Genomic DNA, 24,562 nt, shown 5'->3' with positions numbered 1-24,562 from the left:
TGGTTGCTGGCGCACAGCGTCCTAAAGAGCCTCTCAGCCAAACTGAAGCGAGATTTTCACGACCGCGGCCGACACAGGCGGCGGCCTCACCGATTGTTGATTCGCCCCCACCGCGTCGCCGTTCACCATCGCGCACGAACCTGCGTGGTGAAGGATGGTTCAGCCAAGCACGACGGTTGAGATTGACGAAGGGTGGGGGCGGTGGGGGATGTTAGTTGCACGTGTTAAAGTAATGTGACATGTTTGTGGGTTTACGCTTCAACACACCGGCGTGATGAACTAGTAACTAACTGGCACATTTTGTTTACGTGACGAACGTTACTAAATCAAGATTTAAACCGTATTCATTGGCTGTGTCGGGTGGTGACGGGTTCAACAACACAGTTATATTTACGCGATTTAACCCACATTTTTTTTTAATTAAGGACATCAAACTATTATTAATAGGAAACCAGCGTTATAAAACGTAGAGCTCCGCACAGATAGATTCAAGAATATATTGACGTACAGTACTATACTCTCCTGGCCGCACAGTAGCACAAACCTGGTTTCCCATTGAGGCACTGACCAGGCCAGAACTTGCTTGGCTTTCGGAGATCTGACGGACTCGGGCGCTTTTTTTTTTACGGTGATTTGGCGACTTATCTTTCAGGGGCGACGTTTCGGCCACAACGAGAAGACAGACGCTGTCTTTCCGACAGACCTGTTCTCCACCTGAGGACGGCTGCTTGCGTTGTGGCCGAAACGTCGTGAGAATTATTTTATTATGTTTTATTTTTATTCTTTCATTATTTCAATTCTACGTGACTTTACCGAAAGAACCAAGAAGATGAATCCCTGCAGTCACGAAAGCTTTAAATCGAAAGAGTACAACTTCGTGACGATATAACATCGAATGGACGGGCTCGCTCCCGCCGCAGGAATGTGGAACTTCCACCACTGGTTCAAAGCTGCTGTCTATTTGATGTGAGCGTCCCTCCCGCGCGCAATTTTTTTTTGGGAGAAACTTCGCTCGTGCAGTTCGTCAGCCGTGCCTCGGTGATTTTTCTCGTTGATGTTTCCTCCCATCTTGAGGATTCGGTATATCAGACTGAGTCCCGGAAGGTCAACAGGTCGCCGCTGTGGCGTGATGTTATCTCCCTCGCCGAGTGTGCAGGAGGTCGCGGGTTCGATCCTGGCCCTGACGCCTGTATATGTGGAGTTGCATGTTCTCCCCAGTGTATTAGTTATTTATTTAAAAAAACATTTTTACGAGGTAAGGCCCTCTGAGCTATATAGCTCTTTTTCAGAAGCGATCTGGCCACAAATGATAGCTCAACGAAGTGGCTTATCAACCAAATACTCTGAACGCGTGTTGTTGATTCTAAATGTGGAGCGAACAACTGGAGGACCCGGAGACAAATGCACGGGAGAGAGAACGTGCGAACTCGAAATATACAAAATCAGGGTCGGGATCGAACCCACGACCCTCCTGCACACCGGGCGATGTAGTTAACATCTCCTCGCCAAAAGGGACAACAACAACAGCAACAACGCAGCGGCCATCAAGGGGAGGGAACCCGCGTCCGAGACGGCGTCCACCGAGGAGGTGATGGATCGGCGATAATCACCTCGCGTGCGGGAGGCCGCTGCGTGGATTGTCACATCGCAGCGACGTGGCAGGTGACGGCAGCTCGGGGAGGCCTCCATCCAGCAGTGGATTGCCCATGGCAGCCGTCGACGACGACGATAATGATGCTGTTTACACTGCCCGTCCAGAGACACCTTAATTGGACACGTCTGGAATTACGTGGCGATGAATGAACTAATGTGAAGGCACCGCGGCTGTCACTCCTAAATCAAATTCGCGGCTCGCCGCTGCACGAGACCACGGCCGTAAAGCCCCCCGATTAAAAAAAAATTGTAACCTCCTCTCGATGAGTCGTCAACAACGCGGCGCAGAGTTGGGGGGCCCCTCGTGCATCGTGGCACCAGCGGCCACAGTGGCTTGTGGCCCTCTCGTGCATCGTGTCACCACCAGTGGCAGCAGTGGTCTCGGCACGTAGCGCATCACCCCCAACCCCCGCCCCCCACACACACCTCCTCGTCACCCCCTGCGAACCCAGCGCTTCAATTGAATCGTCACGATTCAGGGGGGGGGGGTTGTGATGTTGTTCAATGAGAGTTACTAAAACTATAAACAGTTTTATTTTATTTGTATTTTATCGGGTTATTTTTTGTATTTTACCAGGTAAGGCCCACTGAGCTATATAAAGCTCTTTTTCAGAAGCGATCTGGTCACAAATGATAGCTCAACGAAGTGGCTGATCGTGTTGAAATTTATAGCAGCCAAATAGTGTAAATGCACGTTGATTCTAAACGGGGAGGAAAACCCGGAGAAACCGGTGAAAAAATCTACGCGACCACGGGGGGAGGTAAATGCAAACTCCAAATATGCAGGCATCAGGGTCGGGATGGATACCCACTACCTCCTGTATGCCAGGTGAGGTAGTTAACATCTGCTGGCCACCGTGGCGCCCTTACCCCTCTCATCCGACTGCGAACCCGGCGCTTCAACGAATTGTCACGATCCCGGTTCGTGATGTTGTTCGATCGGAGTTCAGAAGCAAGAAGGATCCGTGGTCCGTAACCGAACGTTGCAGCAAGAACGAAATTTCTCAAATCCCTTCCAGCCATTGCCACTGCCTCTGTCCACCCAGCAGTACAAGCGGGAGTCGAAGATCGGCAGGTCACGTGTGGTGAATGAGTAAAGTGTGGGAACTCCGTGGAAGAGTAGGCCAAAAAAACACCCAGAGAGCCCCCCCCTCTCTCTCTCTCTCTCTCTCGAGAAAGAGAGAGAGTTTCGATTTAAAGCTTTCGTGACTGCAAGGATTCATCTTCTTGGTTCTTTCGGTAAAGTCACGTAGAAGGGAAATAATAAAATAATGAAAAATTATAAAAATGAAACATAATAAAATAATTCTCACGACGTTTCGGCCACAACGCAAGCAGCCGTCCTCAGGCGAAGAACAGGTCTGTCGGAAAGACAGTGTCTGAATATTATGTTTAATTTTTATTATTTTATTATTTCCCTTCCACGTGACTTTACCGAAAGAACCAAGAAAAAAAAGAAAGCTCAAGTGGAGGTCCTTTGGCCAGCAGTGGCGCGAACCAGTAGTTGCAGGGCTGCGCTTTTATCTTTGTGATTCCATTCACAACCTCGACCATCAGGCAGCAACGACAAAACACATTTGTTGTCTCTCCATATAACACGAACAAAGATCCCCCGTGTAGCCTTAACAGACTGTAGGGGCAAGTGCTGTTAGCGAGCACCTATGAAGGCCGGCACGGCACGCGAGGGGGTGGATGGCCAGCACCACGCCCGGCCGCCTTTGTCTCCCCAGTGGCAACGATTACACACCGCACCATGTACTTCATTTGTGGCTGAGCCGACCCAGGACCGGTTCAGATATTCGTCACCGGTGTTGGCCGTGAGCCTGACTCGAGCTCGGGTCGCCCCGGTTCGCAGCGCTGCTCGCGAACCACCACACGACCGCTCCCCAGCTCTCCTCTCTCTCTGCATATAACACATGCGCACACACAGGTATGATTAAGATAATGGCGCATTACCTTGCGGTTTGAATATGCGATTCACGGTCAGCATTTCTCGATGTGGATAGGTGCTGGGGGGTGGTGAAATGATTTTTCAGATGCGCAGAATCTCGCGTTTCACACCGTGGCTAAGTTGATTTACGACCGGGATGTGGGGAGAGAGAGCATCCTGGGTGCATCCTGAGTGTAACCGAATTCTCCGCCGTGTTGCGGAGCGAGATATCGATCAATTACACTGCGGAGTCAATGGCTTCTGTCACACTGAAGCCCCAGCCCCCCAAATCACCCCCGCCGCTCCGAATAAAACAATTCTGGCAAATGCACTGCACATCATAACTGGCTAATAGTGATGGGTAAAATCGAACAGTTGAGGGAATTTGAACACTCACACACACACACTATATGTGTAATAATCATAATGATGTGTGTGTGTTTTCACGAACATATCATTGTGTGTGTGTGTGCGCGCGTTGTGGGAAGTGGTAGTGTAACAGCACGCTGCGCTACGAAACCGGCGACCCGAGTTCGATTCCCGCTCACGGCCAACACACAGTGACGATTATCTGAACTCGTCCTGGGCCTCTCCTAGGTCGACTCAGCCTCAAATGAGCACCTGTTGCAGGTGTGTAAACATCGCCACTAGGGAGACAAAGGCGGCCGGGCGTGGTGCTGGCCACCCATCCCCTCGTGTGCCGTGCTGGCCTTTATAGGTGCTCGCTAACAGCACTTTCCCCAAAAAGTTTGTTCAGGCTATACGGGGGATCTTTGTCTTCGTCGCACACATACATATCATTACGTGTGTGTGTGTGTGCGTGATCACACGCATGTTAACGCGTGTGTTCACACACACTACTATTTACGATCATATATTCGCGCGCGTGTCTGTGTGTTCACTCGCAATATCATTGTTATTCTTGTAAATAGCTACAACAGACGATCACCCCCCTCTGTACCTGTGTTACTCTCTCTCTATGTATCTTGGTGATATCTGTCTGCTCATATGTCTGTCTATAGTTTTCTGGTTAGATTTTACGTCGCTATTTCATTTATACCTGATGATGATTGCTTGTGTTGCAATCGAGACGTCGTAGTATGCTATTATTTAATTTATTATTTTATCTTTATACGTGACTTTACCGAAAGAACCAAAGAATAATTCCTGCAGTCACGAAAGCTCCAAAATTAAGATAGCTACAACAGCGTTCGATTCGCTGCGGGACGCCGACGCGAGCAGCGGCTCTCCAGCTCAGTTATTAAAACGCGCAGATCGGCGCCGCGGTTTCATTGTCCCTTTGACAGCGTTCGCAAACGATGCCGCATCAGCCACCGCTGCGAGAGCCGTCGCATAGAGAAGGGGCGCGCTAAGAAGGCGGCTCACCACCACCACCACCCCCAGCGCGCGCTCGCGCGAGAGCGAGAGAGAGGGACGCCGCTCTAAGGAAGGGTCAACGACTCAAGGCACACAGGGCCGAGGTTTAAAAATAAGCAACTTGAGTTGTATAAATGTGTGTGCGCTTCGCAGGCGTTGGCGGTTGGCTGGGTCGGCGAGGGGGGTGGGGGGCAGCAGGGGCTGTGAATTAAAATTTCCCTGCTTCTTGAGAATAATAATAATCATAGAGGCATGGGGTTCAGCAAAGCGAGTGATCGGGTGCCTCCACTCCATTAATTTTAAAGACAAAGTCCTTGTCTTTGTTCTGATTACTTTGCTTTTCTTGTTCGGCTTATCCCCCACCACCCCCCCCCCATTGCCCCCTCCCCTTTCCCCCACCCCTCCAAGCAGAACTGTGCAAATTTAGAATTGAGATTTCGTTGAATTCTGCGCTCCCGCCGCCGAATATGAGAGAAAGAAGACGATGCTGGAAATCAAACACATCTTGTGACGTGGTAGGATGAAGAGATGCGCTTTAAACGGCGCTCGGCGATTCTCAGGGCGGTCCGGGAAATGAATTTTGAGCGCCTTAGGACACGAGAGATGATGTTTTAAATGGTATTGCTGCGATGGCTTTCAAATAAATGGGGATTTTTAAAATGAAAAAAAATCTAAAAACTTGAAGTCAAACAGGTTTTCCTCTTTTTTTCTGGCAACAAAACAGGTGTTAAGATGTTAAAACACCAAACTGAAACCTTTTACAAGGGATCATGTCTGCGTTAACCACAATACTTGTGGTCAGAATTACAAACTAAAAAACGCACTCTGATAATATATGCATTGTCTTTTAAACTCAAATATATTTCAAAGTCAGAGCGATTTCTCTGTACAAATTAGCATTGATGCATTGGTGCTCAGCTTCTGTTTTACAGCCCTGCAGAGCCAGAGGTGGGCATTCCACATTCCTATGGTGGGGATGAGTCTCTCCATACGGCAAGCACCGTTGATTTCCTCGCAAAGTTTTAGCTGTTTTATCGACCCCGGAGAGATGATGGGCTGAGTGAACCGCAAACTTCCGATTGCGAGCCGCTCGCTCTACCGTTTCGGAGCCCTTTCCATCTCACCATCTCAACACATTTAAAGGGCACTCCCAGTTACAGCAGCTGTTCCTGTGCGTCACAAGGTGAGTGTGCACGCGGTCTGCGATTGGGCATCATGCTGCCAGTATGGGGGGAGGGGGGCGATGATCGTTACTGAATGGTCCATCCTAGGAGCACCCCCAGTGACAACTGACCCTTTAGTAGTAGGTTTTTACCCTTTAAACTGGTACAGAAACTGACACCTTTATACAAGGCATCATGTTTGCAATAACCACAACACAAGCAGTCAAATTGCAAACAAAAAGAAAACAACTCTGATAATGATAATGATATGCACTCTCCTTGAAGTTGATTGGTCCACACCCGAGACAGCTTTTCTTAGAGCCTAGTCTCCATTGGTGTTGGACCAGTTTAAAGGGTAAAAACCTACTACTATATTTTGCCACTGGTAAAGGAGGACTCATAGTATAACTGTCCCTTTGCATTCGTTTTCTCCGAGTAGGGTGGAGCGATGTTGCTGCTGCTGACTGCTCCAGCCTCAAGCCATTGCCACCACCGCCGCGGCCACCTTTTACGACCCTGAAATGTGAACAATCCACTCGGGCACCTACTGCTGCTGCTGCTGCTGCTGAACAGTCGCCGGTTTCCCCGTGGCTCTCTTACTTGGCACGCGCGTGCAGCGCGCGCCAGCGACGGGCGTCGCGATCGGTCCCGGAAGGGTCTTCTCCGTCGCTCGCCGGAGCAGCCACGAGCACCGCGCGAAATTTGAGAGGGCAATTTGGCGTCGTTCGCTTGATGGATTCGGGCGCTCCGCTCGTTTGTACATAAAGCGACTGGCTTGGCAGCAAGCGCGGTCTAAATAGAGTCACGTGTTTTGTTTGTTTGTTTGTATTATTAATAATGAATAGCGCATCACGACGTGCAGTCACAGCACGCGGTGACGGCATTGTGACGTACACACGCACGCGCGGGCACGTGCACGAGGCACCATCCGGAACACACGGAGGGCAAAAATCGAACGCGCTGCGAGGAGGTATGGAGGCTCTTTGGGCTGGGCAATGCAGCGAGGCTGGTTGTGCAGGAGCCCCAAAGAATTGGGGGAGGGGGGGGGGTAAAGGAGGGCCTGGAGGGAGTCGAGCCCCCACCCTCGCGCCCCCCCCCCTCTCCCCGTCTGACTGCTGAAGGCTCGGACCCCAATCTAAATTCGCAAAGTCAAGAAATCCTGGTGCAGCCTTTACTCACCTCAAAGCACAAAGGGCGTGAGAACCGGAGCGAATACAATGTGGATCGTGTCTTTATTCATTCCCTTTAGCGCTTAACATTTGTTTAAAGTTGCTCTTATCATGCTGAACCAGTGGTGGAAATTCCACGTTCCTATGATGGGTGTGGAGGTGAGGATGGGGAATGGGTGGGTGAAGTCTTTCCGTAGGCCAACCGAACGTTGACGTCCCCACAAAGTGGTCCTTACTTTATCGACCCCGCAGCGATGATGGGCTGACTCAACCCCCAACAGGGATGTCAACTCGCAACCTTCCGATTGATAGACGCCGCGCCACCAGCCCCCCCCCCCCCGATTTCCCATCACAAATAACATTCGCGAAGAGTACTAAGTTTGCAAGCCGGCATTGACAACTTGCGGCAGGGCGTACATTATTGCTTCTCCTCGGGGGGGGGGTGGGGGATAAAACAACAACCTCACTGGAATTATAAACAACAATAATAAGAATTATAATCAAAATAATCATCGGCTAATGACGTGCACTAAAGCCGCGTTTATTAAGCGGTGATCTAATCTAGGCACGTGGAAGCGTCGAGTCTTAAATGTCACGGAATGTCGGCGCCGGGAACGCAATAACAGCGTAATCAAATCCTCGACAGACAATTACGATATTTCTTTTCTTGCATGAATATGGGATGGGGTTGGGATTAATCAGCATTAGGGCAAGTCCGGACCGCAAGACTTCCCGGCAACAAAAAAAAACAACACGTGGAGCCTTGTCCCCAACGTTCGTCCAACGTTCACGTGTTGACTGTGACGGCTGCGTGTGATCGAGTCTCTCCGTATGTTACGTAGCTTCCTGACCCGTACGCTCGTACTCTGTACGTGTGGCCGGAGTGTGCTGTTCAATAAAAAAAATTGCATTCGATTCTTTACTACTTCACGGTTTGACCGGTTAACGCGTGCCTGTCGCAGTGGAGAACGTTGAGATGACACCTGACGATCTCCTCCGCGTTGTTTGGCGCAAACAAGTTGCTCCTGTGCGGCGCCCAGATGTAATCTCAAATATTTCACGAAAGATTCGGTGATGCCGCCGCCGCCGCCGCCGCTGCTGCTGCTGCGTTGGCAGCGGTTGCACAAGCACACACAACAACAACAACACAACAACAACTCAACACATCCATCAATAACAACACCGTGACATTAAAATAACAACAACATCGGCAACGTTGCGGGCAATTGACATTCTCCCGTGAATAAATAATGCTTATAATATAACATTTTCAAAATTCATTATTTGCGTTGTGGTTGGCTAGTTTTGTTGTTGTACGGACGCGGCTGGCAGCTGTCAAACTCCGCGACGCAAACCGAGGACGGGTAAACCGAATGAAACCGCCATTCGTCCCCCACAAACAACAAACTCCACCCCGCCGTATCCATCACCGTCGCAACGGGCGAGCGGCCGAATCGTCCCAATCTCGCGCGGCCCATCGCTCAAAATTAGGAGCTAATTAAAAGCAAAACAAATAAAAACCCCCACGGCGGACGGACGGACGGACGGATGCACCCTCGGTCCAGTCCGAGTGCACGCGGCTCCGTGGCCGTGACGATTACCCACCGCGAGATGATTAACGACGCCCGTCTGGACGCGTGACGAAGGGGCTATCCCGAGCTGTTTGTTTGTGTAACCCCCCCACCCCTACCGCCCCCGATACCCCCCCCCCCTGACCGCCACCCCCCCCCCCCCCCCCCGCTGGCTTTGATTGTGAGTGCACAACCCACCCAGGTCCAACTTGCCTGGCGGGGTCCCCGTAAGCGCCCAGAAGCAGCGGGGCTGCTGCCCGTGACTGATTTCCATCTGCTCGCTGCTGGCAACGGCACAGATACAGAGAGAGAGATAAAAATACGCGCTATACGATAACTCATTGGACACTGTGAGATGAGCGATGCTGCGCGTGGTTGTAATGAATGAATGGTTGGTTGGTTGGCTGCATGCAATCCAGAAAGGTCGCCCAAGTTTTGGTGTTTTTATTAAACCATCAACATCATCATCATCCTCCTCGTCATCCACCCCCGCCGCCACCTCTGTCCACCCAATGCCGTACACACGGATTCACCGCAGTGAAGTGGATCGTCAGCGGAGGTCCTTCCGTGAGCAGCACCTGCAGCGCGGCGCCTTTACCTTTACAATCTACCTGTGGGACGCGCGGACGGTGCGATCATTTATATTTGAGTAAAAAAAAACTTGCTCAAAAGGAGTATATTCATTTTTTAAAATATTTTATTCAATATGTTGTGCAAATGTATTATTCATATTTTCACCATGTATGTTGCTATAAATAAGGGTCATTGCCTGAAACGTTGCCTAGTTATAATGTTTTCTTCAAGGCCACGGTGTTATTGACACATGTGTTGAGATTTGTTGTTGTTAAATCGTGCTTTGTGCACCGCTGTCAACGTAGTTGCGGCAGCATCGCCCAACTCGTTTTTCCGCACAAATCGAACCCGCATAAAGCGGGGGGAGGACAACCTGTATTGAAATGAAACGTAAAAATCGATCGTCAAACACGCGATTCGATGCGTGCAATTGATGTATTTGTGACCTTCAAGACTGAACATCGAATCAATTAAATGATGCATCATTCACCGCGTCTCCTGTTCGGAGAAGTGCGTTCCAAAAAAAAAAAGAATCTAATAAAACACACGGATAATAACATGGCGTACAATGTGACAAAATAAAAATGACAGTCTGGCATTTGCGGGTAACGAAAAAAAAATGTTTAAATTGGCATATTCAGTTATAGCAATTATAACAGCTTTTATGGAAGCAGTTTTTTTCCATCTATAGTTTTACGTGTAGCGCATATTCTACTCGTACGAATTACTGTGATGACTCACCGGTGCCGGGCACTATGACTGCCATTAATTGCAAGCGTGTTGTCACGTAAAAAAAATCACGGCCAATTTTCGCCCATTTTTACGAACACCACCAGCGCGACTCGTGTCATCGCAACAGAAGGACCAATACCATTTAAGCACGAGTAATTTAATAATTGGCCCAACATACCGTTTGCCTGCGATAATTTTTTTTCTTTCTTTTTAAAAAAATCTACCTTCTTGTAACGGCATTCATTAGGACGCTGCGGTTTTATTGAAGGACTTTTTTGTAAAAAAAAATTGAGGTAAGTAAAAAAAAAGATAACAACCTACTCTTGCATTATGGTATTGCTCAGCTTGTCCTTAAATGCCCCCGTGCCCGCATGGCCGTATATTTTCTACACGGGTTGCTGCGATTTTTTGTTATTTAGCCGTGGTGTCTCTCTCTCTCTCTCAGATGCGTCCCAAGCGAGTGCCTTCACTTTTTTTTCATTTATCAATTTTTTTTGTCCCTGACAAAATTCCACCCACACCCCGCCCCCCGCCGCCCATCACCTCCCTCCCCCCCGCCCCCCCACTGGGCAATCAGTGTCACGAGGCGAAGCATCCACGACGATCCCTCGCAGGAGCATCGCGGGAACCTTCTTCATTGTTCGGGGAACGACCCACGGAAGCGGATGTCACAGAGCCACTTATGAGATCTCCTCTTCGCGTGACCTCTGGTCGTCCCACCAAAGACAAAGGTTCCCCCCGTATAGCCTTAACAGACGGTTGGGGCAAGTGCTGTTAGCGAGCACCTATGAAGGCCGGCACGGCACACGGGGCGGGGCGGGGAGTGGGGGTGGCCAACACCACGACCGACCGCCTTTGTCTCCCCAGTGGCGATGTTTACGCACCACACCCGGTACTCGTTTGATACTGAGTCGACCTAGGGGTGGCCCAGGACCGGTTCAGATAATCGTCGCTGGTGTTGGCCGTGAGCGGGAATCGAACTCGGGGTCGCCAGGTGCGCTAACTGCTGCACCACCGCTACCTACAGACACACGTATCCACACGCATGTTCGCTCGCACCCGTAGTCACAGCTCAAGACTTCTCATCGCAGGGGCAGCGCGGGTGCCTTCTTCATCGTTCGGGCCCACTGAAGTGGACGTCACAGAGCCACTTCTGAGATCTCCTGTTCTCTGGTCGTGCCAACACACACACACGCAGTAGATAGATGGGGGGGGGGGGCTGTTCTCACGCGGCTCTGCATATGAGAGCGACATGTTCGTCACGTGACGGTCAAATCGATCGCAAAAAGCTGCAATTTGGTTATCACTGCCGGAATGAAAGTGTGACAATTGCAATGGTGTTATATTTTAAACGATATGCGAACATGATAGAGGTGGTTGGGTTCGGTCGCGTAAATATATAAACGTGTCGTTAAACCCGCCACCACCCGACACAGCCAATTGGTAAGGTTTGTCACCTAAACAAAACGACGTTTCGTTACTCGAAAACCCGGGTGCTGCTGCGGGGTCCACTTCCCCCCCCCCCCCCCACTTCTCTCTTCCCCCCTGCAGCCGATTTCTCCAGTGCTGCTGCGGGGTCCACTTTGTGCCCCGCCTCCTCCCCCCCTTCTCTCTCCCACCCCCCGCTACTGCCGAGTCCGATATAACCTCGTGCCACGACAGATCTCTCGCCGACTTCAGCAGTTTTGTTCTCGCTGTGGTTGTCCCACCTGACGACGATTGCTTGTGTTGCGATCGAAACGTCGTGATCTATTATTTTTCTACCTACGTGACTTTACCGAATGAACCACAGAGTATGGATTCCTGCAGTCACGAAAGCTTCAAATCAAGATTATTAACGACGTTTCGCCAGTAATTACAACTAGCATCATTGGGCGACAGCCAGATTTGTGGATAAAACTGCCCCTGTTTCGGTCTTCAATAGACGGACCACGTGATGCGGTACCTGTGAGCCAATCAGGTGCGAAGGCCAGAGAGGGGGTGGGGGGGTGCATGCACATACATTAGAATATGTGAACAAGTAAGAATGGACAATATATATATACACTGTCATGTTGTTGCCTTCGTGCAAAAGTAAGCTCCAGAGGTTTGGCGGTTTGATACCATCTCCCGGCGCGGCAGACGAAACACCAGCAGCACATGCGGATACGCAGACGTCAATTCCGTGTGAGGGTTGCGTGTAAAGTGTTGGGTACAGCCACCTCTTCCAAGACGAGCGGCCAACGTGGACGAGTCGTCTCCTAAATAGCATCGAGAGAGGAACTCTAAACCTGGAGCCTTTCTCTCTTTGTCCTTCCCCCGAACCTCCGATTCGCACGGTTGGCTACGTACGGTGCCAAAGAATGTCAACATACATGCATGCTTCTTCTTGGTTCTTTCGGTAAAGTCACGTAGAAGGAAAGTAATAAAAAATAAAATAAATTTATTTTTTTATTTTATTACTTCCCTTCTACGTGACTTTAACCGAAAGAACCAAGAAGATGAATCCCTGCAGTCACGAAAGCTTTAAATCGAAATACATGCATGCTCTTCAGTAGAGGCTCTTTATCCAGTAGTGGAGTGAGCAAGCAATTGCAGGGCCGCGCCTTTGCCACGTAACACACGCCGAAAACTCTGTGCAGTGCACGGTGACAATTACATTCGCTGGTTTCACGCAAATATATTATCCATTGGCAGTAATAGTCATCATGAACACTCGCATTCAAGGGGGTGAAAATATGCATCGATTCAAACAATTAGCATTGATTTTATTTTTAAGTTCACGATGGACGTGCGGGATTGTTCTACGCCCGACTCGAGCGTGCTCAAGGGGTACGTGTCGCATCCAAATGGTTCACGTCATCCCTGCCAGCCACTAGAGGCGCGTCCATTCACCGCATGCTCAATAAGTAATATTTTTAAAAAAACATTTAATCATGGGGATTTTTATTTTTAAACACGCTTTTATGAAATGTACTAGTAGTGGCAGACCCAAGCCGAAACATAACATGGAAAAAATAATGTTTAAAAATAGATATATTTTTTTTATGATAGAATATAGTATTGTCAACAGCATGACATACGTATACCAAGTTTGCAGTCGATACCACATTGAGAAGTGGGTTAAAATGACAAGATTTGAGGATACAACAACGACAACAACAACGACAACAACAACGGACAGAGTGAGTTAAATGAAAGCGTGTAAAAAGAGCAATTAAGAAAATATTTCTTGAATCGCGACCCTCAAATCGTGACCGTTCATTTCCTCATGACGGGGGGGGGGGGGGGTTACACAGCATTCCATCGATGCGAACATATTCTACAGGGTGGTTGAGATTAGTAGCTATTTGTTTAAAATGTCGATGCGATCAAAGCAGCAAGCGCGTTAACGTGGGAACGGAGGGTGGGTGCGAAGGAAGTTCATCATACATGCAATCATGGGAAGGGAGGGTCCGCATTGAACGGCTGACGCGGCCGTAGCGAGCGTGTTACGTCGGAGGTGCACGGGTTCGCTACGTACGGTGCGAAAAAAGTTCAGCATACATGCAATCATGGGAAGGGAGGGTTCACATGGGAGCTGTCTAGAACAAGAGCAATTGCATACCCCGTGACGAATGTGTAACAATGAAAGGTAAATCTTGATTTGAAGCTTTCGTGACTGCAGGAATCCATACTCTTTGGTTCTTTCGGTAAAGTCACGTAGGTAGACACATAAAATAAAAAAATAAAAATAAACCTTGTAAGCAATCCAACATAACGTTATGCATGGCACGAGTGAGAGGAATTCACGTGGTATTTAAAATGGCATTAATAACAGCGAGGGTTCAGATTGCATTTCCTAATTTGAATTACCAGTCGTCCCATGAATGGCATTTCTCAAGTTCCAGTCAGTTCCAGTCCTTCCCCCATGCCACCGATGAACACGGTTGGCTACGTACTATGCAAAAGAAGTTCAACATACAAACAGTTCATACAAATGGCTTCACTGACGGCATTCGCGAGTGTGGCAGTGGTAGCCATAGAGCAATGTCGTCAATGGACGTCAACATATGTAAGCATATCTCCACTTCCATTATGAGACCTCCTTTGCCAGTAGCAAGATATAGTAATAGGTTTTTACCCTTTTATCTGGCAAGAGCACTGACACCTTTATACAATGGATCATGTTTGCATTAACCACAACACTTGCGGTCGAAATGCAAACAAAAAATACAACTCTGATAATGTAATCAAGGACAGTGCATACATTATCACAGTTGTCTTTTTTGTTTGCATTTTGACCGCAAGTGTTGTGGTTAATGCAAACACGATCCCTTGTATAAAGGTGTCAGTTTTGTTGCCAGATTAAAGGGTAAAAACCTATTACCATATTTCCCCTATTGTTCCCCTATTTATCAATAGGGTAAGTCCTCGCTTAACGCATTGGTGTTCACACAACGCGTTTTTACTATAACGCTGCTCTTCCATTGGGAAACACTTTTCGCACAATGAGCCACTTATAACGCGAAAATGAACACCGTTATAACGCGGAACAAACACTGTTATAACGCTGCTTCTGAGCGGTCGACGACGAACTACTTTTTGGAGCTGCGCGGATGAGCGGAGTGATACAGTACGTGGAATGATACGGTAACGCGGTGGCATACGCTCAGTTCTTTGTCCCGCCATCTCACTGTGCGTACTGGTACATCGTATCTCGCCAAACTTTATATTGCCATTATCTATGGGATTTTTGTCCACTATAAAGTTGTTTCATTGCTTTACACGGCACTTTTCAGGAACGCATCTACCGCGTTAAACGGGGACTTACTGTAACAATTATATATCAGTGCATTAATCTATTGACCCAAACCACCAGTTCCTGAAGAACTGCATAGCGGTCATCTTGTCTTAAGTCACCATCAATACAGTCCACTCACTTTATTTTTGTCATTGCTCGACGTATGGATGGTAGCGACTTGAACGCAAGGTGGACCAAAGTCTAGTTCTTCAGGAACTAGTGGTTTTGCATGGACGCTTAAGGCTGAGAGATGTTTTTTGTTTGTTTGGTACCACAAAGTGCACACGCTTTTGTCCTGTCGTTAAATCATGCCGTTTGGCTTCCCAAACCAAAAAAAGTATCCAGCGGCCATCCTTTAAACGCGCGTAACTCTTGACGGGTTTCGCCTTTCTGGGAACTCATCAGCGCAATCGCTGCCACAAAAAAAAATACCCCACCACAATGGACACGCTGCCAAGTTACTCTGTCGCGTTACGGACAGAGGGGGAGAGATCCATCTGGTGACGCGCTTTTCTCTCGGTTACACGTAATGGATTGGTATCTCGTGAAATGATGTGCAGTGGAAACGTTTTCATTGATAATGAAGGTGAGAATGAACCCCGCCGTTGAGGCTGTAACGGTGACCAAGGGCTCCTTACGTCGTGGTGTTAATACGAGCGTGAAGATTAGATAATGTCCTCCGTGCTCGCGTTTACAGCTTCCATGTCAGCTTTTAATAACATTTTATGGAATGTCTTTCTCGCGAGAAAAGAAAAAAAGTTAACAGCGCGCTCCTGACCCATGCCTCTGCTTTGCAACGTTTCCCCAACTAGGGTTGAAAATACTAATAGGGGTTTTCCCTTTTTCTGGCAACAAAACTGACACCTTTTGCAAGGAATCATGCTTACATTAACCACAATACTTGCAGTCAAATGCAAACAAAAAACAATACTCTGATAATTTATGCATTGTCTTTGAAACTGATTGGTCCACACCAGAGACAGCGTTCTTTGGAGCCTCGTCTCATATGGCGTTCGACCAGATGACGGAAAAAAGGGGAAAACCCCTATTAGTATATTTTGGTACTGGCAAACGAGGTCCCATGATATAGGGTTGAAAATGTTATTGCTTTAATCTCGGTTCGTCTGTCTGTCTGTAACGAAGGGGGAGGGGGGGATGGTGGTGGGGGAGGGGGGGATACGACAAACTCGCACGAAGATTTACCAACCTGAACTTTAGTATAAAATCGTGCTGCCAATTGGGACTGTGACCCTATTGAAAACCAGTCAGATGTATCAAAGTGTTCGGTGCCCCCAAAAAACTCGCATACAAAAAAAAACAGCGCTTAACCTACAAGGGTTTTATGTTTTGCACAAGGTTGAAGCGGCGCCGGCTTGCGAGTTGGGCTTTGGGTCTTCGGCATTTTTGAAACAAACACCGCTTTGAGCCGGTAGCACTCATGAATACCTCCGAGGACGAAGCCATCGTTTGGAAAGTGTTGCAGAATCCGTGCCACGTGCGATGATGTTTTTATTATTATTATTTTTTTTTTTCTGGTTTAATGACGGGCCAGTGGGATGTTTTCCTTGCTTGGAAATTTCGTTTTGTCGTTGTTGTTGTTTTCGTTGTTGTTGTTGTCGTTGTTGGTGTTGTCGTTGTTGTTCTTAATTTAGGAGCTTTCGTGACTGCAGGAATTATTCTTTGGTTCTTTTCGGTTAAGTCACGTCTAAAAATAAAATAATAAATTAAAATAACATATTACGACGTTTCGATTGCAACACAAGCAATCATCATCAGGTATAAAAGAAATAGCAACAAAAAATCTAACTAGAAAACTATAGACAGACATACAAGCAGACAGACATCACAACGGCACACAGAGAGAGGACACACATCGGCACAAAGAGAGGGGTTGTCTCTATGACGGTCCCTTAAATATAGAGAGGGGGGGCGAGAACGGAGAGAGGGAGGGGGCAGAGAGAATTAGCATATCAATGAGTGTACGCCAACGTACTGCTGCTGCTGCAAGTAAGATGACAATGTGTAATACAACACATCACATTTCGATATTTTGCTGGGTTATTTAATTTTCGTGTGCCTGTCTCCTAGTTTTCAATTTTGCGTGCGCGTTCCACATTGTCATCTTACTTGCAGCAGCAGCAGTACGTTGGCGTACACTCATTGATATGCTAATTCTCTCTGCCCCCTCCCTCTCTCCGTTCTCGCCCCCCCTCTCTATATTTAAGGGACCGTCATAGAGACAACCCCTCTCTTTGTGCCGATGTGTGTCCTCTCTCTGTGTGCCGTTGTGATGTCTGTCTGCTTGTATGTCTGTCTATAGTTTTCTAGTTAGATTTTTTGTTGCTATTTCTTTTATACCTGATGATGATTGCTTGTGTTGCAATCGAAACGTCGTAATATGTTATTTTAATTTATTATTTTATTTTTAGACGTGACTTAACCGAAAAGAACCAAAGAGTCGTTGTTGTTGTTGTTGCATCGGCCGCCTAGACGTGGAAATCTCCGCACCGACGGAGGGGGTCAAGCGGAGGACAACGAAATCATCCCGTTCGGAGTTGTTCCACTCAGCGTGATGAATGATCTCGCCGTCTTTAATGGGAAAGAGAAATTGTCTCCCACCGCCAGATTTTAATTCAAGTAAGGACACGCCCCCCCCCCACCCCGCCTTCATTAATTTGAACAATTCATCCAAAGCGAGAATGTTTTATGGCGAAATATATAAATAATTATACACGTAAAAAAAGAGGCCTGCCGATATTGCCAGGCCAAGACCAGGCGAACCAAGAAAAAACCTAAGAGTATGAAGCTTTACCACCTTCATTGTTGTTGTTTTTTTACTGAGCGCAAAGCAAACTACCAAAACGCCAAGCGGCCAGCAACAAAGAGTACCGGTCCGATTTCACTGGTCAACAAAAAAAAAAATCTGGCCTGGACTTTTGCAGCTGTTTTAGACTAATTTCAGGGTGCTGATTCCAAATCTGATCTCAGATTTGCTCTATCACATCTCATTTTATTCTATAGGCATACCCCATTTTCATTTATTTTACCCGAAATTAACTCTGTCACTTATGATTGCAAGTTGTTGCGAGTCAGTGACTGCTTTAGTGTTAAAACATGGTGCTGTATTTTTAGGATAGTGTGTTTATAATATCATTTTATGTAGTATCCAAATTTATTTAATATTTTCTTCTGCAGTTTTTATTGAAAATGCAATATTTGATATCTCAAAAACATGATGTGATAGACAAAAACTGATGCCAGATTTGGAATCAGCACCCCAAATTACCTAAACAACCGTTGAAAGACCTTATGCCAGTGTTGACCAGTGTTTGTTTCGTCTTATTGAGTGAAGTTTATAAGAACTTGGGAGAAAAGAAAGACGATGGGTTGGAATTCCAAAGTCGAGTGGACCGAGGGCTCAGCATTGGGAGGAGGCATCGGCGAGTGAAGGTCACGGGGGTCAGGAACCATGGCAGCAACAGTTCAGTTTCAGTTCACTTAATTTATTAGGTATAGCCCTGTGAGCCATTCGGCTCTTGAATCGGGTGCAACCGCAACAAACAAAACCGTGAACGAGAAACATCTTAAAGTGACTACGCGCAACAACAAAATCCAGGAAAAAACAGCAAAGTCTTCCAGAAAAAGCACCGTATATCAACGCTGTGCGCAGACATCCCAGTGGGATGCAAGTCAAACAATAAAAACCATAAGATAATTTAGATTAAAGTTATCAGTCTAACTGTGTACAACAACAACAACAAACAAATATGGCTTATCCAAAACGTTTTCGAAATCACCGAAATAAAGCTGTAAAAACATCGTTACAGTGATCATAGGAACCGTGATTCAAATGTAACAATACACAATATACATAACATGTACGACCAAGCTTTGCAGCCATAGCTGGCAGCATGAGTCACTCCATAGAAGAGCGACAAGAAGGCGACTGGCCGATGGCGAATCGGTGGCTGCTGGATCATCAATTCATCCAGTTGCTTGGAGAACTTTGGGGGTGAACTTGACGATTTGGAGGGAATTGCATTGTGCAGGAGCGCCAGCCAAAGACGCAGAATGAGCGGTGTTGTCACCTGCAGTTCCGATGGTTACACGCACAGCATCAGCAAAAGAACATTCTACGAACCTCTGTATGTGTGTGTGTGTGTTGCGTGTGTGCACATCATCGGCGCAACAGAAGCAGTAGAGGAAGCAGCAGCAACGTCACTTTATGACCAATATGCCACTTACACCGCCATCAATCACGTTAATGTTTGGCATCCGTCGTCATTATCGGCATCAGGGAAATAGCCGACTTGCATTAACACCCACGCCCCCCCCCCCCAGCACCCCCCCTCCCCCCCGCTCACAAGCGTCCAGAGGTCTCGCGATCAGAGTGTGCCTCTTCGTTGAGAATGAAACACGCGTTTAAAATAAAGGTTGCCCACGCGTTGTGCTGGGAAACGTCGTGAACGTCATCGGCCCCACTCCCTTGGTCCAAAACAAATGAGCGTTAGGGGCCGTCCATAAATGACGTAACGCACCTAGGGGAGGGGGGGGGGTCAGACATTTGTGACGATGTGTGACGATGGGGGAGGGGGGGGGGTTGAGAAATGTGACGTCACATCAATATGCGCAACTTTAAAAAAATATAGACAACACGTTCTACTTAATTAAATAGACTTTTAAATAAATGTTTTCTCCTACAACATCAGAGTGCAGCGCCACATTAAATACGCACTACAATGGCAATAGTTTAAAGCGATTTGAAGCATGTTTTATATTTTTTTTGGGGGGGGGCAGAGCTTTGTGACGTCATATTTGAGGGGGGGGGGTCTGACTTTTTGTGACGCCGTGTGACGAAGGGGGGGGGGGTCAAAATTCATCCAAAATCGCAGGCCGTGAGTCGTGTTCGGTGCGCGCTGCCTGGCACGGGGCTACTCGCGGTTCAGAAACGCCGGTAATCGATTACAAAAAAACCACACACACAACAACTGAAAAGTGCGCAAAGAAGCGTGCGCCGTGTATGCGCTTGGAATGACATCGAGAGACAGAACTGGGAACGCGTGTACGAGAGAACACGCACAGGTGAATGACATCATCTCGATATGTAGATCAGCTCAAGCCTCCAGTCAATCACGTGGCTTCCGTGCGTGGCCACCCCAGCGACGATTCCCTCTCTTCTCTCTGCCGCCGGCTGTGAAACACATGCTGGGGTCCTTCCCCGTGCAACTCACTTCTTGCTCGCTCCTATATTATCTCTCCTCCTTCTCTTTTCCTCCCCTCTACATCATCATCACCCTCGCATGATCATCATCATCACCCTCGCATCATCATCATCACCCTCACATGATCGTCATCATCACCACCCTCGCATCGTCATCATCACCCTCGCATCATCATCACCACCCTCGCATCGTCATTATCACCACCCTCGCATCGTCATCAGCACCCTCATTATCATTACTCTCTTATCATCACCCCAGTCATCATCATCACCCTCTCATCATCATCATCATCACCCTCTCATCGTCATCAACTCCCTCTCATTATTTCTAGATTTGAAGCTTTCGTGACTTCAAGGATTCATACTCTTAGGTTTTTCGGTAAAGTCACGTAGGTAAAAAATAAAAATAAAATAGAAATAAAATAATAAATCACGACGTTTCGGAGGCAACACAAGTCCCACCTGATGACGGAGACGTGTTGCCTCCGAAACGTCGCGATTTATTATTTCATTTCTATTATTATTTCTATAATTGTTTATTTTTTACCTACGTGACTTTACCGAAAATTCTACGAGTATATACCCTCTCATTATCATCACTTTATTGTCATCACCCTATCATCATCGTCACCACCACCACCACCAAGACCACCATCACCCTCTCACATCATCCCCGACATCTTGGCCTGGCCATGCCTTCTCCCCCTCCTTCTCTATGTTCGTCTTGGGGACGTCTGCTTACTCCTTCTTGCTCCGTCGCTTTCCGGCCCTCTCATCATCATCATCACCGTCACCATCTCACCCCCCTCTCATCTTCTCCCCTACCACCTCTTCTTGCTGCTGCTGGGGACATCCGTCTGGGCATCCCCTTCCCTCTGCCGTGAAATTTTCTTTTCCCACGCATCAGATCCTTGACTTTACTCCCATTCCTGTGGTGGTGGTGGTGCTGGTGCCAAAACAGGTTAAAAAACAAACCCCCTCCAAAAAAAAGCGTTGATTCAAACTTGAAGACGGACTGCAGCTCCAGGAATGTTGTCTTCAGCAAATGTCCACAGTGCAGCCCCCCTCGCTCCCCCCCCCCCGCAATTTATTATGTTGTTTTTCATCATGTCGTTAGTTTCGACGCATTCTTAGTGTTGGACTTCGCCCGGCTGACGACAACAAGAGGTGATGATAATTACTCAACAACATCACCGTCGAACGGAGCCACGGCGCGCGCCCGTCGCTGGGTTAGACAGCGCGGGCGGGATAGGATCGTATTTCACAACGAATGGTTAACAAGCAGGGCACCTCATTAATCCCGCTGTCTGATTTGTTTCATCCACAGTTCATCGAGTCGTCAAGCAAGTGAAAATACAACCTATGCCACCGTTAAAACCAAAATCGGCGCAATGCTACGAAGACGGCGAATTACAATTGTGGCATTAAGGTCGCTAATGGCTTTAATTCCCTGCAATGCGATCACCCTACCCGTAATTTCGAAAATTAGATTTTGGGGAAAAAAAATGGAGATTAAATAATGGGGAAAAAACCCCACCGCGTCATTTTATTTTACATGTCAGACTATTCGCTGGAATTGACGTTGTTTGTTGTTCCTTGGGAAGGTTGACGCAAATGATTTACACTGCCGATGTGAACTGCCGATAATAGAATATTTTTAGGTTAGATCGCGTAAATATATAGATGTGTCGTTAAACCCGCCACCACCCGACACAGCCAATTAGTAAGGTTTGTCACCTAAACAAAACATGCATCTTCTTGGTTCTTTCGGTATGCATGTTCTGTTTACGTGAGGGGGGGCGGTGACGGGTGGGGGGGGGGAAATCTTATGCTGAAGCCCTAAGCTAGTGATGGAAATTCCGCATTATTATGGTGGTGACGAGTCTCTCCAAAGGACATCTGTATTTTATTTTCCCCCCCACCAAAGTGGTGCATATTTTAACGACCTCAGCGGGATGATGGGCTGAGTCAACCTGTGCGAGTTGGTTTCCCTTACCCGACGCGTGACCCTGCCGGAGGTACCACGCAAAGAGATGGACGGTTGCAAGAGTGACAGTGAAGGTGATGGAGTTTCCGATGACATTATCGCGATCGGCGGTAAATGGCGATGACTGAGTGCGTCTCAAAGATGACAATTCAACACCGCTGTTGCAGACCGCACGGCGATCTTTGGCCCAATGCCATCATCCCAGGGCCGAAGTTGGCGCATTGCTTGCCGTCTCTGATATCAGCAAATGGGTTTCTCTCCACGTACGATGGCTCTCGTAGGTTTTTGCCGTGAAACGCTACCCCGCGTGCAACAATATCCGCCGCCACGCTATCCTACAATTTATTGTTATTGTTGTAAATTTTGCACCCCCACCCCCGCCCCCCCCTGAAATTGTTGTGCCAGTTTGCCAGTTGTGTGATATCGGCATCACCCCACGAGATTAAAGCGTCGATTGCGGATCTCTCGCAGAGGCAGTGGCCCACAGAAGCGGGTTTCCGAGAGCTACCTCTGAGGTCCCTTTCAAGTGACGCGTGGGTGGAGTTTGCGGGGGGCGGGGGGTAGGGGGGGGGGGCAACGCCCCGCCCAAACTGGGCACCTTAATTCATTTCTTTTTAGCAGTTTACAATTAAGATTAAACACAAATATTATATCCAACGGCGATTCGTAATGTGAGGGACAACGCGAATTCCTGCTCCCCAAAAAACTCCGCTGATGGTGACGTGATAGAGGGAAGGGACTCCCTGATAGCCGCTCGACCACTGATGGTATCACGTTCGTGGCTTCACAAGTTGCGTTGTTGTCCTTCTCCCGCACCTCCGATTGGTTGGCTACATGTACGGTGCGAAAGAGGTTCAACATACACGTACGATGAATAGATGGTGATCGCAAACGGCAGGAAGGCATGACCCCCCCCCCCATCATGCATTGCGTTCGTGTTATGCGAACCACCAAACGGCATTCACCCCGTACACTTGGAACGTTGGGAAAAGAAGAATAGGCTTTACCCTTTCTGGCAACATAACAAGTGTTAAGATGTGCAAACACAAAATAGATAACTGTTGCGAGTTTCAGAGGCAATACGTATATTATCATGGCGTGCTTGTGTGCACGTTTAGCCACAATCGTGTGTGGCTAATGCAGACTTCATGCCTTGCAATAGGTTTACATTTGGTGTTTGAACATCTTAACACCTCCTGTGTTATTGTCAGAAAGTATAAAGCCAATTCTTTATTTTTTCATCATTTTTGATACCGGCAAAAAGGTCCCGTAGATACGGAACGTTGAGCCGACGCTAAAGGCCAACGGATGATTCCAACCATGTGCCAACGCTGTCCTCACGTTCCTTGTTTAGACCACCAGCACAAACCATGTTTTAATTTCTCTCATCTATATTTCTTTCCAACCTGCGCATATTTTTCTACAGCGAGTGTAATCTTTTTTCTCATCATTTAACAGAAAAAAAAAATGCGTGCTTTTTTTGGTTTGGTGAATTTCATAATTGTGTTACCCATTCAAGCGATGCAATTTTTGTTGTTCCATCATTACATTGCAATTGCGCACAAAACATACGGTGCTTCCCGCCTCCTCCCAACCCCTGGGAACTAATTTATTCCGGCACTCGGGCAGCAGCCGACGGAGAGAAGAGCCAAGCCCGGGTGTTTCCGAGATCAGCAGATGGCAGCAGCCAACAGGTTCCCCGACACATCATCATCGCTATCGCCGTCTCCATCTCACGACCGCCGTCTCCCCCCCCCCTCCCACGTGCCTCTCCAACCCTTCCTCCCCCTCCACCCCCCGGCAAAGAGGCGAGAGACTGGAGGTCGAGGCGCATTGCACCATCGCGATGTCACTCACCCACCGGGGAGCCCCCCATCGCGCGCCCATTTGCGCTCAGAAATTAGCAGCCACGATCGGGGCAGGAACACTTTCGCGCGCCGTATGCCTTCCACTGCGTGGACGTTAAAGGTCCCCCAAGAGCGTCGGAGTGATGTTCGCTCGCGCGCGTGCCACCAGCGGCGCGATGTTCACGCCCTGGATGCCCTGGCTTTCTCGCTCCTCTTCTGGAACTCTGTATAAAGACGCTGCACTTTGACGCGGTGTTCAACGCGTACCGCGCCAAGCCGTAGAGCAGTGCTTTCTTCTTAACCATAGGGGTGCGTGATGCCCTTTCTCGGGGGTGCGAGATATGGCCAGATTGACTTTTTTTTAGAAGGTAAATCAACGAAACGCAAATTTAGCACTGGCACGAAAGTCGCAAACTACTGTCGTCTCATCAACACCCTATGTATTTATTACAATTATACATGTTTAACTGATTGAGAAACGAAGGGGTTGGCAAGGTTGCATTAAAGGTCGCACGAGCCACTGCCGTGGACTAATTCTATATTTGAAGCTTTCGTGACTGCAAGGATTCATACTCTT

The sequence above is a fragment of the Lampetra fluviatilis genome, chromosome 37, assembly GCF_964198595.1.
Source record: "Lampetra fluviatilis chromosome 37, kcLamFluv1.1, whole genome shotgun sequence".
NCBI lineage: Eukaryota > Metazoa > Chordata > Hyperoartia > Petromyzontiformes > Petromyzontidae > Lampetra > Lampetra fluviatilis.
This window is presented reverse-complemented; position numbering follows the sequence as displayed.